Below are 15,233 nucleotides of genomic sequence, written 5' to 3' on the forward strand. Positions count from 1 at the left end.
TAAGCCCTTCACAGAAGAAATACAAATAACTGACAAACATACAAAATGCCAAGAATAGCTAATATTTAAAGAAATACAATAAAAATAATGAAACATTTAAGCCTGTCAGATTTTCCTCTTCTTTTTCATTCTTTTTTCTTTTTTTTAAGATTCAAAGCCATTAGTGAAAGCACATGAGACACTGTGGAGTTGGAGGTGTGGGTCATCGCCTGCCTGTTCATGCCCTGTTCTAGGTAATCTGTCCTCTTCCCAGCCTACCCTACCCACCCATTACTTCTCTGACCTACACTCACCATGAAGAGCCGCTCATCAGCAAGGGCCTGGAGTGTGGGGCCATACACTCTCATTGTGGTTTTGATTTGCATTTCTCTAATGATCAGTGATGTTGAGATTTTTTTCATGTTTGTTGGCCACATATATGTCTTCTTTTGAGACGTGTCTGTTCACATCCTTTGCCCACTTTTTAATGGGATTGTTTGTTTATTTCTTGTAAATTTGTTTAAGTGCCTTATAGACACTCGATGTTAGACCTTTGTCAGATGGATAGGTTGCAAAAATGAGAAACGTTTCTTATATACACCTGTGGATCAGTGCCGGTCACATGCCCCAGGCTGTGATTCTTCATCAGTGCTAATGCGTTCTTCTAGTGGACATCTCAGTGTTGACGTGTTCAGAGTTGTGAGGGACTTGAGTGGTCCCTTGCTGAGAAGCTACTCGCCCGCTAACTGGAGACTGGAGCAGAGGAGATGGCTGCAGAGACAACACACACAGACATAGCGCCTGGGCTCTGTAGGTGGGCAAGGCCAGGCTGTGCTTCCTCCAACTGGAGGCACTGAGCTCCCCCAACAAGCCTACAATGGACGCTGCATCTCACCTGAGCTGCTTGGAGCTGGGCTCTGTTTTAGCCACTGACAGATCCGTGCTCTTGGATTGCTAGGGGTACAGCGCATTGGTGGAACGGAACTTTTCCAGGGCACGTGGCAATTTGTATTAGCAGCTTTCAGTTGGGAGTTGTTTTTCAACCCAGCAATTCCCAGTAAGGGAATTTATCAAAGATATGACTAAAGATTTGTGTCCAGGGACACTTACTGAAATGTTATTTTTTATTAGTGAAAAATTGGAAACAATTTAAAATCCCCACAGGAAGGAAATTGTTTCTCTCCATAAGATGGTATACAAAGGTCATGGTAACATATCCATGGTGTGGCCTTGCAAAGCCTGTTGCTGAAAAAGCGAAATAATATGAACCCTAAATTGGCAGAAGATGATGCTTTTATGCATAAAAAACACTAAAAGTGTATCATCTAAAATCTATTAATCTTTTATTTTGAAATAATATCACTTGTATAGGTAAGTTGCAAAAACAGTACAAGCAGTGCTCATGTGTCTTCACCTCAGCTCAACAATTGTTGACACCTCGCAACGTTTGATTTATTGTTCTCTCTCCATACATACACATTCACTCACATATAATTCTTACAACATGACTATAACAATTTTACACAACATATACATATATAATATGTATGTATATGAATTGTATACCTTATATAGTTTTATATAATATTGTATATTATATATATTTTATATATGTGTGAACATGTATGTTATTCAAAATGTAACTATGCATGTTATTTAAAATCACATGCATTATTTTTCTGAACCATTTGATGGTAAGTTGTCGAAATCATATGCTTTTACCCCTCAGTAGTGACCTTCAAATATTATTTATATTTTTTGCCTCTTTCGTTATTCTGTATTTCCCATTTTCTATCTTTGTAATTAGATAAAAATAATAGCATACGTTATCTCAAGAAGTAAATCACAACTATTTACTTCTGAAATTCTTTAAGTAATTTAAAAATTACTGACAATCATAAGTTGATATATTCGTTTGAAATAAACTTAGAAATACATATGTTAAGCTTTAAAGATGTATATTTCTTTTGAACCAATAATCCTTCTGGGACTCTAAGAAATTATTCTAAAATTGCAAAATGGCAAGATGAACAAAATGTATTTACAGTATTCATTTAAGAGAAAATGTCAATAGTCCAGATGTCTAACAACAGAGAAACGGTTATGAAAACTAGCACATCCTTCTAAAGAAACTGTATGTCCATAAAAATGGCACCTGTGGCCAGGCGCAGTGGCTCATGCCTATAATCCCAGCATTTTGGGAGGCCAAGACGGGTGGATCGCTTGAGCCCAGGAGTTCAAGACAAGCCTGGCCAACATGGCAAAAACTCATCTGTACTAAAAAATACAAAAATTAACCAGGTGTGGTGGCAGACACCTGTAATCCCAGCTACTCAAGAGGCTGAGGCATGAGAATCACTTGAACCCAGAAGGCAGAGATTGCAGTGAGTGGAGATGGTGCCACTGCACTCCACTCTGGGGGGACAGAGTGAGTGAGACTCTGTCTAAAAAAAAAAAAAAAGGCGCTTGTGAAGAACTCCTTGCCACCAGGAAATACACACCTACACTGTGGACACGGGCAGCCCTCACTGAGGGTTTGGGTGGAAGGATGTGTGCACCACAGCGATCCTAAAAGCCTCAAGTCGATCCCTTGAGAAAGCCTCCCTGAACATGAAGCCATCTGCTCTGTGAGCCAGACTCATCTTTCCTGTCATGAACATCTGAGTCCACAGAGAGCTCTGGGGTCCCAAGCACCACCTGCTAGGGTCCCCCTCTAATAGGGGCAGTGAGCACAGAGGGACTCCTCAGGGGCCAAGCGAAGATCTTGCTTCTCCCCATTCCATGTGGAAGGCAGACCTCATGACCAATGGCAGTCTTCCTGACTACAACACCTAGGTAAAGCCTCAGAACCATTCTGGACACAGCATTCCTGGATGGAGGGAACCCATGAGATAAAAGTATGTGCTGCCTGGGCCAAGCCTGCAGGTAGAAGTGGAAGCTGAGGAAGTGGGGGGCTCAGTGGAGGGCCTGCTGGCAGTGACTGAGAGCCATTAGCACCCTGATCATGGAGCCTCACCTCCAAAAAGGCCAATTTTCAGGAACAACGGTTACTGACCTGGAAAAAGCATTTATTTTTAAAATGTGTGATTGGTCATGATTTCATTTTCATTTCACTGGAGGCCTACATAGCCTCACTGATTGCCCCAGGTTTCTTCTCAAGGCTGCTTTCATGACCTGAAAGACGTAGCACGCTTTGGGCGTGGAGTAGTAACTGTCTCCCAGAGTCCTGAGCGAAGGCAGCCCTCACCTCTGCGGAGTGCAAGTTCAGATATTCGTTAACATATCCTGACACAGCCATGACTTTAAAAGGTAGAGTGCTGTTTTTTACCAAGATCAGGACAGATGCTGGGATATAGGCTGATGCCCAGGACAGAAGCTGGCATGCAGGCTCTAACTCCTGATCAGGCCAAAGGAACCAAGTTGATTGCTCCCACAGAGCAGAAGCGGACTTGGGGACATGGCTGTGGTCGAGGCCCATCCAGGACATCATGGAATCGGGCAAATCTAATATGATGCATCCAATCTTACCAAAAAAATAATTTCTAAGGTGAATGCAACCATAATTGCTACTTGAAGATAAAATTATTTAAAATAGCAATATTCTCTATGCTGAATGCACAATTGCAGCATTAGACTCCTTGTTTAGAAACCACAAGCCTCTCCAGGATCTGCAGGGCAGCCCTTTATGTCAGGCCGCTAGACCCAAGGGTGAGCCAGCAGAAGGCAAAAAGAGACACGATCCCCAGGAATAAACCTCCAATGGCTAGTTTTAACTTAAAATCCTATTTCATTTATACCAAATGAGATCTTCAAGGAAGTGACATTTTAAAGGTTCCAATCGTACAGGAATAACAAAGACAACCATTATGTTGGAAAGAGCAGCTGCTCTTTGATGTTTTAAAGGGCAGAGACAGAGTGCCCAGGTGGAATTAGGATTGGATTAAGAGGCGAATTGAGGGAAGAGGCTGAAAGAAAGGGCTCTACAGTTTCAGACGCAGGTCTCAGACAGCTTGGCACGTAGAAATAGACAACACACTCGGGCCCCACAGAAAGGCAGGGCCACAGTCCACTTCCCTGCTTAGGAAGATGCAACTAGGGATGGGGGAGAGAAGGAGATGGATGAAGAGGGATTTGTTCAACTTGACTGATCCCCTCTAGTTTGAAGACAAGAGTAGAAATTACTGAATTGTTCCAGGAGATAATGTCTTTGAACTATTGTGAACAGAGAGAGATCCTGTTGATCTATCTTCTACAAAAAAAGTGACTCTGAGGTTAACTTTCTTGGCAAAGCTAGGACCTCTAAGAGAGGTCCTAAGATCATTTGCCTGTCTTATCTGTGTCCCAGAAGGCATAAATGAACTCCCCACCCAACCCCATCCGCTGCCCATTTAAGCAACTCCTTGGAATTCAAGGTTTTAAAAGAAAATCCAGCTCGGAAAACACCCCGTAGGTCATGGTTTCAGAATGTGTAAGGTTGGTACATTGCGCCTGACAATATCTGTCCGTATGCCACCACTTCCTTATAAGTTGGTAACAATTAAAAGTTCTTATTCTGTGTCAGTAAGTCCCAGTTCTACAGCAAAAGATTAGAAGGATTTCCATCTTCCCAAAAGCCTCCCAGGTAATGACTATTTTGATGCTATTGTCATTGGAATGTGACGTTTCTGGTGTTGAAGCCTTGTTCTAGGAAAATCTGGTTTGTGCAATTCTTTCCTGGAGTAGAGATTGCAGCTCTCTTTCAGAGGGAAGTCGTACGTCATTTGTCAAAAGGAATCCCCTGAAGGAAACAGTGACCAAACCCAGATAAGAGGATGGCCTTTGGGAGGGGGCTTACCAATCACGTCTGCATGGCGGTGGTGAAGGTCATCTGCAGTCTGACCCAGCTCTAGGCTTCTCCTTCTCCTCCTGGGCTCCTGCTCTTACCTAGGGGTGTGAACTGCCGCCGCAGGGACTGTGCTCTGGGCTTGTTCCTCTGTGTCTTGGTCCATACTATTCCTTCTACTGGGAAAGCCCTTCTAAGGGTCTTTGCCTGCTGAACAAGACCTCCTCTCCTCCAGGAAGGCGTTCCTGACCCCATCACCAAGTTTCCACACCCCATGTGACTTCTACAGAAACACTACCAAGATCTGATTAAAAATATACTTTTAGAGACAGAAAAGGCAATATATTGACATGGGAAACTGCCAATATCTGTTCAGTACAAATTCAAAAAATCAGCTATCAAAAGAATGTACAGTGTGATTTCAACTGGGCTAAGGTAGCTAAATAGATAATAATACATCTGAACTGAAATGTGATTATCTAGGGATAATAAAAGTATGGATGGTTTTTGTTTTGTTCTTTGGGCTTTTACATAGTTTCTAACAATTTTATAATGAAGGCCAGGCGCAGTGGCTCACGCCTGTAATCCCAGCATTTGGGAATACTGAGGAGGGCGGATTGCTTGAGCTCATAAGTTCAAGACCAGTCCGTGGAACATGGCAAAACCCTGTCTCTACAAAAAAAACAAAAATTAGCCAGGTGTGGTGGTGTGCGCTTATAGCCCCAGCTACTCAGGAGGTTGAGGTGGGAGGATGGCTTGGGCCTGACAGGTGGAAGTTGCAGTGAGCTGAGATTGCACCACTACACTCCAGTCTGGGTGACAAAGCTCCAGAACTTGTCTCAAAAAAAAAAAAAAAATTGTAATGAACATTGCATTCAATTTTTATTGCTGCTATCACAAACAAAACAACAGGCATTTGTAATTTTATACTTCTGCAGGTCAGAAGTCTGATGTGGGTCTCACTGGAAAAAAATGCAGGTGTCAGCAGGGCAGAACTATGCTCCTTTTTGAGGGCTCTGGGGATGCATCTGTTCTTGAGCTCATGCCAGTGGTTGGCAGAATTCAGTTCTTGAGTCATAGATTCCCTTGAGTTTGCTGTTTCCTTGCTGGCTGTCAGTGGAGGGCCTTTCACAGCTTCTGGATGCCGCTCAGATACCTGGGCTTATGCCCCCTTTCTCCCTTGCCAAAGCCAGCAATAGTGAGTCAAGTCCCTCTGAAACCTCAAATCTCTCCTGCCTCTTTGTCCCTCGAATCTCTCTGATGGAATCTTTTGCCATCCTGTTCTACTGGGTCATTGATCCCACTGGATAATCCCGGGTAATCCTCCTATTTTAAGGTCAGCTGATATTAGCAACCCTAATTCCCTTTTGCCTTATAACTGACATATTCACAGGCACACCATAAGATCCTAAGGTCAAAACCCTACGTACCACAAACATTCATTTTTAAATAATAATAATTTTAAAAAGTCATTGAAAAAGAAGCCAATTTAAATAAAGTGAAGGAGTGTCCGCCATATTTTGGCCTTTAACAAAATAAACAGTAGTCCTCTACAAATGGCTCACCATTTCTGTGAACGTCTTAATTTTCTAAGAAACCTCTGGCTTCTTGGAACTCTCAAACACAATTCCAAATCCCTTGACAAAATTTTATTCTATTTTCGTTCTTTAAAAATGAGCTTCATTTTTCTGATTTCAAGTGGCATGTTTGTTTTCCTGCATGGCCACGATGTCCCCATCCCTGTGTGCACATCCTGCATGGCCACAATGTCCCCATCCCTGTGTGCACAGGCCCTTTGCAGAGTGGCTTTGGGGTATTTCCATTAAGAGGCAGAGTCTCCCCTCCACCCTCTCAAGCCTGGCATGGCACGCAGATCGTTTTGACCAATGGACAGGAGCCAACGTGATGCAGGCAGAGGTGTGAAAAGAGCATTCCCCTTAGGACTTGCCCCTTCCTCCTGCTCTTTGGACTCCCAAGACCACCAAAAAAGAGGCTTGGGCTGGCCCCTGGGAGAATGCGAGATGACATATCATAAAGATACCAGTCCCAGCTCAGGTCCTTGGACCAACCAACCTGCCAAAGCTAGAAATGTGAGTGCCGCCACAACACGAGGGCATCTTGAGTCGGCCTAGCTGTCAGCTGACCTCAAGACCTACCACCTGGGCTAGACAGAAGGATCAGACCCGAGGTCCCTTAGAATTGTGAGAAATAGCAAATGTTTCTTGTTTCAAGCCATTAAATTTTAGAGTAATCTGTTATACAGCCAAGGCTAACAAATATATTTCAAGAAACACTCAAAAAAAATTAAGAAAACAAAAGTCAGCCACAATTCCATCAACCCAAAATAACCAGTGTGAATATTTTGGTGTATTTTCTATGAATTGTTGTATTTAGTTACAGAGCTAGAGAGAACGGGAGACACAATGATCAAAAGAAGATGATAGAAACATACACAGAATTTCTATGACATTTTGTTGAATTCTTGCCTTGCCCCGTCTCTAATAAGCATGATTTTATGTCATTAATTATTTCTAGAAGTATGGCTTTCGTTGACTTGGTAACATCTTTCAAACACTGTGATTTCCCTAATGGTCACTTTATTAAATAATGTCACCTGTATTAGCTCTTTTATGAATGTCTGTACCTATAAATTTAAGCACTATAAATATTCAGTCTAATTGAGTTTAAATGAAACAAATTAACAAATCTTTACTGGCCATCTTATGTTGTTCAAATTTGTCTGAACAACTGACTAGAGCTTGGGTTTGGTTGGTCCAATTTGGCCCTGGAAGCAGGAAGGAGTTCTTGTTACCCTGGGCTTCCTGTGAAATGCATGCTTTCCTTGGTTCCAGGACCCGGCCAGAGTGAACAGGAAGAGCAGCTGATCACCACCTCTGCTGCGTGGAGCCCCATCTTGGGCAGTGATTCTTTCTCTGTGTACCTGTATTCACTTAACCCCCAGCCTTGCTCACCATGGGCCCCAGACCTAGGTGGGCAGACAGATGGGGCAGCCTCTTGCAGGGACCTCATCCTAGGCTGATGTCTAATAGGAAGGCCTGGGTTATCTGGAGAGAACAGGCCATTTCGACTGTAGCAGGCTACCTCATGTCTAGATTTGTTCACATCTGAGTCCCAGGAGGAGCGGGGACTGCGAGTGTGACCTGTCATGCCACCGCTCATGTCAATTCCAAACAGCATGGTTCGAAAGCCACAGACAAATCCACAGGGAGTCCAGCCCTTCCTTTTAAGGCTTTAAATTGTAACACTCAGGAACTTGCAACCCATTTTTTGGAGTCCTCCATTTCTAATTCTCTCCACCCCAACTGTCCTCTGCCCCCAAATAAGGTACCTGTTAACTCACCCCTATTCCCCAGCACCCCAGCTCCCTCCCCACTCCCAGCTTTTGCTGAAGTAACCCCAGCCTATTGTCATGGGCTTCCAGCTTCACCTCTCGTGCTGGCCTTTCTCCCGCCGCCCTCCTCTGCCCATCCCTCCTCTTGCAGCACAAAACCCAGGAATGTGCCTGGAAGCAACAAACTATCCCCAGCAGGTTGGAGATACACGGGCTCTTCATACAGAATTTTTTTTCCCTTGGGGGAGGCAGGGAGGTAAGCGTGAGAATGCTAACAATGCTCCCACAATAATTTTTTTTCAGCCCAAGCGGACAACTGCTATCTTCACAAAAATTCCAAGGAGACATGTGGAAACAAGGCAGTCTGATTGGGGTCACGTATCACAGTTTGACGTCAGTGTCCAGCCCTGGCCATCTGGCCCTTCCAGGGTTTCCTGTGCACAGCTTTAGGAAGATGGGGCTGAGGGCTCTGTGAGCTGGGGGTCGAGGAAGGGGGAGGTTAAGGGCATTTGCGCAAAAGCACACATGTGACTGTCCTAGAGGCAAACAGGAAGTAAATGACTGAGTCTTGTGCCTTCATGTGGGCACAGGACTAGTATAGAAAATGCAGGAAAGTGGTCGGGTGCCGTGGCTCACGCCTATAATCCCAACACGTTGGGAGGCTGAGGCGAGCAGATCCCTTGAGGCCAGGAGTTCGAGACCAGGCTGGCCAACATAGTGAAACTCCATCTTTACTAAAAATACAAAAATTAGCCAGGCGTGGTGGTGAGCGCCTGTAATCCCAGCTATTTGGGAGGCTGAGGCACAAGAATTGCTTGAATCTGGAAGGTGGAGGTTGCAGTGAGCTGAAATCCTGACACTGCACTCCAGCCTGGGAGACAGAGTGAGACTGTCTCTCAAAAAAAAAAAAAAAAAAAAAAAGGTGCCAGGTGTGGTGGCTCACGCCTGTAATCCCAGCACTTTGGGAGGCCGAGGTGGGTGGATCACGAGGTCAGGAGATCAAGACCATCCTGGCTAACATGGTGAAACCCCATCTCTATTAAAAACAGAAAAATTAGCCAGGCGTGGTGGCGGGCGCCTGTAGTCCCAGCTACTCAGGAGGCTGAGGCAGGAGAATGGCATGAACCTGGGAGGCGGAGCTTGCAGTGAGCCGAGATTGTGCCACTGCACTCCAGGCTGGGCAACAGAGTGAGACTCCATTTCAAAAAAAAAAAAACAGGAAAGAGTCAGATAAAGGCAGCAAAATGCAGTCTTATTCTCACCCCCAGGTTGCTGGTGTGACTTGAAGAAACCTTGGTGAAACTAGACTTACATTTGTCCCAATTTCTTTCATCTCTTTCTCATAGCTCCACTTTTATAATACTCAATCTCTTATTCTTTCTTTTCATCCTGCAGCACCCTATGCATATAGAAAAGCTCATAAGTCACTCACAACCAAAGTTGCAGATGTCAGTCCGCTGGTTGAAATCATTTTGCGGAAGTTCAATGAAAGCCAAATATTTGTCTGAAAGACAGGCTTTTCAGTTGCTGATGGTTACAATTATCTCCACAGACACTCAGGTTATTTTAACCTACCGGTGAATTCTCAATCCACCATTACACAAATGTCAACCCTTACTGTGGATGTGTCTATTAGAGAAATTTAAAATAGCATCTTCGTGATCATGCTCCTCTCGGGGCTTGCACTGGGACCATGAAGTCGGTGCTAAGAGTTACCGGAGGCACAGCCAGGGCCAGGGCCAGGCAGGACCATTTGCATCCCATCAAGCCTCCACAAAGAGAAGATTGCTGGTCTTGGCAAGTATTAAAAACACAGAGTTTGTAAATGATGTTTTCTGTGATCATGGCACTATGGTGGCCAAGGGGGAGAGGTGGACTTTTTGAAGCAGATTTGTGCGGTCTAAGTTAAGTGCCAATCACAGCAGCTTCCTCCTGGCTGCTGAGTCCTGCTCCTTTGCACCTCCAGGCCCCGTGTGAGTGAAGCCTTGGAGATGGAAAATATTTCCCAGTCCCAGTGAGTTCTCTGAATTTCAGGCAAAATAAATTATCCCTATGTGTTACAGCTATGGAAATAGGTTCACGTGATCCAAAGAATTTAAGTGTTTAGTAACACCAGGTCCTACCTGGTAAGTAAGTAGGTGTTAAGCTTTTAAGAATATTGATTGATCAATTAATTGATCTAGTCATTCAAATATTGCTTAAGCCAGGCCCTGTGAATGAACACCGGAATCTTAAGAAGAGTAAGACACTGCGTGTGGCCTGGGGGAATTTAGATCCTAATGAAGAGACACAAACAGGAAACAAATGATTCTGCTAGGGGTGATAAGAGCTGTAGCAGAGACATGGAGAAACAGCTGTGAGAGCCACAGGAGGAAGGATTAATTCTGCAGAAGGACACAGGACATCTCTGAGGAGGTTTCCAAGACAGGGCGATTCCAGAATGGCTGAAACAGTGGCAACCCCAGTATCACTGTGAATATGAAGAAACTGGGGCTTCCACATTGTTCCAGCGGGAGTGACAATTGGTATAACTGTGTTGGAGACTCTTTGGCAGTCACTCACTGAAAGTAAATATATGCTGATCCCATGACCCAGCAATCCCGCTCCTGGGTTTACACCCAAGATAAGTATGTGCATATGTCTATAGAAGACATTTATCAGAATGTTCATAGCAGGTTTATCTGTAATAGTTAAAAATCAGAAGCAACCAAAATCTCTATCAAATAGTAGGATAAATAAATAAATTCAGGTGTATTCATACAATGGAATATGCAGCAATGAAAAAGAATAAACTACCGCCACATGCATAAATCTCACAGACATAAGGATGAGTGAAGGAAGCCAGACACAAGGAACTACCCACTATGAGGTCAGCTTGTCTGTGATGATGGAAATTAGTGTAGTTGATAGCTGTGGGGAGATGGTTTTGACAAGGGACACAAGGAGTGGAGGTGCTGGAGTGTTCTATATCTTGATCTGGGTTGCAGTACAAGCATTGCAAACATGAGCAAAACTCATGGAGCCATATACTTAATATGCATGTACCTGACTGTACGTATGTGATAATACAATTTTTAAAAGTCAAAAAGCAGCTAATAAATACACAAACAGAATGCCATTACTTAATACTCTAAGACACCTAAAGGATCTCCAACTTTGCAGGAATTATGAATAATCTGCTAGATAACAATGTTTTATTCTTAAATGTCCTAGTGGGGAAGGGTGGAAAGAGCACAAACCTGGACAGAGACTGACATGGGATTGACCCCACTCATGGCACTGTGACCCTGGGAAATGCCTCTGAGACTTCACTTCCTGAGTTTTTTAATTGGTGATAATAAGGCTTAAGCTATAAACCCTGGAATCATCTAATATAGCATCGCTGCACATAAAAATTGGATCAATAATGGTCAAAGCAAATATGTCCGTGTTTTCTACAGTGATATTCACATTTTAGGCATGAGAACCTATTTCAAATTTTTTCCAATGAACTTTAAAAAATTTATAATTATGAACATAATTTTCAGGCATATAGAAAAGCAGGGAGAACATTGAATAATGACTCTAATAAACCATCAATCCAATTGAACAGTTGTTAACATTTTGTTATAATTGATATACTATTTTTCTGAATTAGTCTTTTTAAAAAAAACCATCTTATGGAAAGATTGAAAACATTAAAGAGAGAGAGTAGTATGGTGAACTCTCATGTACCCAAGTCCCAATAATTATGAAGCCATGGCTAATCTTATTTCAGTTATATCCCCACCTATTTCCCCATCTCCTACCCTCGAATTATTTAGAAACAAATTTCAAATATGACATCGTTACATGCACAAATATTTAAGTACATACGTTTAGGTCTCTTTTAAAACATAACCACAAGACCACTATCATATCTTTAAAAAATTAACAGTAGCTTCTTAATAGTAAATATCAAGTCGATATTCATATTTCTCCATTTCTCTTGTAAAACATGTTTACAGGTTGTTCAAATACTGCATGTTGCTGCTATTTTTCAAAATTCCTTTTGAATCCATAGATCCCCCCTTCTGAGTTTTCTTGCAGTTCATTGTTAAACCAGGTTGCTTGTGCACACATTTTAGCATGGAAAAGAACCCCCTGATAAGTGTGTTAAAATGCAGATTCCTGGGGCCCAACCCCAGAGAGTCTGATTCAGTAGGTCCGGGCCAGGGCCTGAGAATCTGCATTTTTAACAAGCTCCCAAATGATGCTGATGCTGGTCTATAGACCCAAGTTGAATAGCGCCACTCATTTCCCACAGTGCAGATTTAGCTAGTTGCACTCCCCGGGTGTTTTTGAACGTGCTTTTCTGCTCCTTACATATTTTTAAGTCACCTTGGCTAGATCCGTATGTAGGGTTGTATACTTTCATCACGGGCTTCACCTCTGGCCAGTAAGTAGCCATCAATGATCATCCCTAGATCTTTTATTTCAGCAGACGTTACAATATGGTAATTCCTAAATCTATCGTTCCTTCTTCACATATTACCTGGCTTAATTCAACAAAAAGAGACTTTCTCTCATCAACTGTTTGAACGCTCTCAGATAGAGTTTATACAGAAAAGTCAGGATAAATGTTTGAATCTTTTTATTAACCCATTTTCAAAATAATGGCTTCGTTCCCTAGTTTCCTGAGCAATCAAAGAGACGTGTTGTTTGTTTGCCCGCTTTTTGACTTATCCTAATGAACTCATGAATACAAACATATTTGGCGTGTTTCAATACATTAAGTTATTGTTTCTGTTCAAATTGTCCCATCCTTGACTAATGGGAACTTAGGTTAGCTCCTGTGTCCTTTTGACGTGACTCTAGTAATCTTTGACAGCTTCCTTTCTTTGGACATGACAAGATATTATAGCTCACCTTATATATTTCCTGCCCCAGACCCAGAATCAGTCATATCTCCACGGAGCCCTGGTTGCATTTAAGGGGAAATGGCAGAGAGATCACAATCTAGGGACTAAAAGCATCATTATTAATGGGTTGGTCATTGTTTCCAGACCCTTTCAGTGCACAAAGCTAGAAAATAGGTTTTATTTTTCCAAAACAAAATATGTCCTGAGTTTATACGAATACTTTCAATTAGAGTTTAAGGGATATTTTACTTGATCTCATCAGTCTTAAAACCCAGAAGAATGACTCTAACCCTATAGCCAATAATAGGATTGTTAAAAACCATTGAAGTTGTTTTCTCTTTTTTGATGTTCTTTTTGTTCTTAGGGTATGTCTCACTAAGGATGTACAATGAAATTAATGTTTTTAAGTCACATGAAATTATTTCTTTCTTTGTGGACATGCCACAAATCAATATATAGTTATGTTTATTTGTTCCATTTTGGTTTTGATGTTTAGGAATTGATTTTTTTTTAATATTTCAATTTGTTTCATAGTTATGTAAAAATATTTATGTGGTTTTAAAATCAAATCTACAAACCGAAGCATATCTTGAGATATTTGACCTGTTCCTTTTCTCTGTCATATCTCTTCATCCCCTTATATGAGATAATTTTTAAAAATATGCATGGCTTATCTTTTCATTTAAAATCAATATATTAACAGTATATGTATAACGTTATACCCACACACATATATTTATATCACAACTTCCTGGATAAATGTTGTATGACATATACTTTTATTATATTACATATTATATTATATACACTTTTGCCCACTTAGCTTTTGAGACTATTTTATATTGTCAGCCATTTTCATACTGAATAGCAGTTCTATTTTTGGCATTCATTAAGAAAATATATAAGGACAGTGCATTTGGTCGCACTTTTAAATAAATTTGTTAGTCCTAATGCATAGATGTGTAATTGGAAAATGCTACTCCGTGTGTCTATTCTGCAATAAATAATACTTGGTGCAAATCTTGATTTGAATTGCCTGGATAATCAGGAACCACAGGATAACTACTATTTTTTCCCCCTTTTAAGTTTTGGAATAATTCTAGATTTACATAAAAGTTGCAAAGTCAGCACTGAGAGGTCTCCCACATCCCTTCGCCCAGGCTCCCCTATTGTCAACATCTAAAATAACAGTACATTTGTCAAAACCAAGAAACCAACATTAGTATATTGCTGTTAACTGCAGACTTTATTCAGATTTCACTGTTTTTTTCACTAATGTTTTTTTCTGTTCCAGGAGTCAGTACAGGATACCACATCGTATTCAGTATCTTTCCATTTTTAATAGACCTAAAAATTGATCAATGCTGAAGAGAACTCCCATTCTGTGGGCAGTAAATGACAGAAACCAAGTGGTTAACTAGTGGTAGGATAATCACAGGATTTAAGTACACATTTGGGTAGAATTGACTTTTACAAGAGGCATTATAGTTTATAGAAAGAAAATGTCAAGTCTAGAATTAGGCAGTCCTGTGTTTGAGTCCTCGTTTGGGACTTACTAGTTTCAAGGTTTTGATTATTTGATATCACTGAGCCTTCATTTTTCATCTGTGAAACTGAAATATACTTCACAGGGCAATAGGGAAGTTTATAAATAACATATATGAAGTGTTTGGCTGTAATTCATGCTACTTCAATGATAATTGCCATTATCATAGCATCTTGTTGGGCAGCCTTATTACCCGAGCTTGGGAGCCGGATGTCGGGTCATTTGCTAACCAGAACACAACTCTCTCATTAAACAGATATGTAATTTTTATTCCTCCAGTTTACTATGGGGTTACAGCTCAGATATGCAACCTCTGATTAAAGTGACACTAAGCAGGAGGAGACTTTTAGAGAGCCATTTGCATCTAAATCTACCATGACTCATATGAAAATTGCCTGGTTTCTGTTTGTAAAATGAGGTTTTCCACCAACATGCATTGACATTACCCTGCAGGTATTTTACCAGAAAATAAGAGCTAATAAATTATACGTATTATTAGTTTTGAACATATATATTTATATTTAGTTTTGAAGTACTGTTGACACTTTTTAAAGTACTTTCTGATGAGTTTAATTTTTGTGTGCGTGTGTGTGACAGAAAACAAATGCTCCTTTCTGGAAAATTACTCCAGCCTTGATTTCTGCATGTGTAAGC

This window comes from Nomascus leucogenys, chromosome 3 (genome assembly GCF_006542625.1).
Source record: "Nomascus leucogenys isolate Asia chromosome 3, Asia_NLE_v1, whole genome shotgun sequence".
Lineage (NCBI taxonomy): Eukaryota > Metazoa > Chordata > Mammalia > Primates > Hylobatidae > Nomascus > Nomascus leucogenys.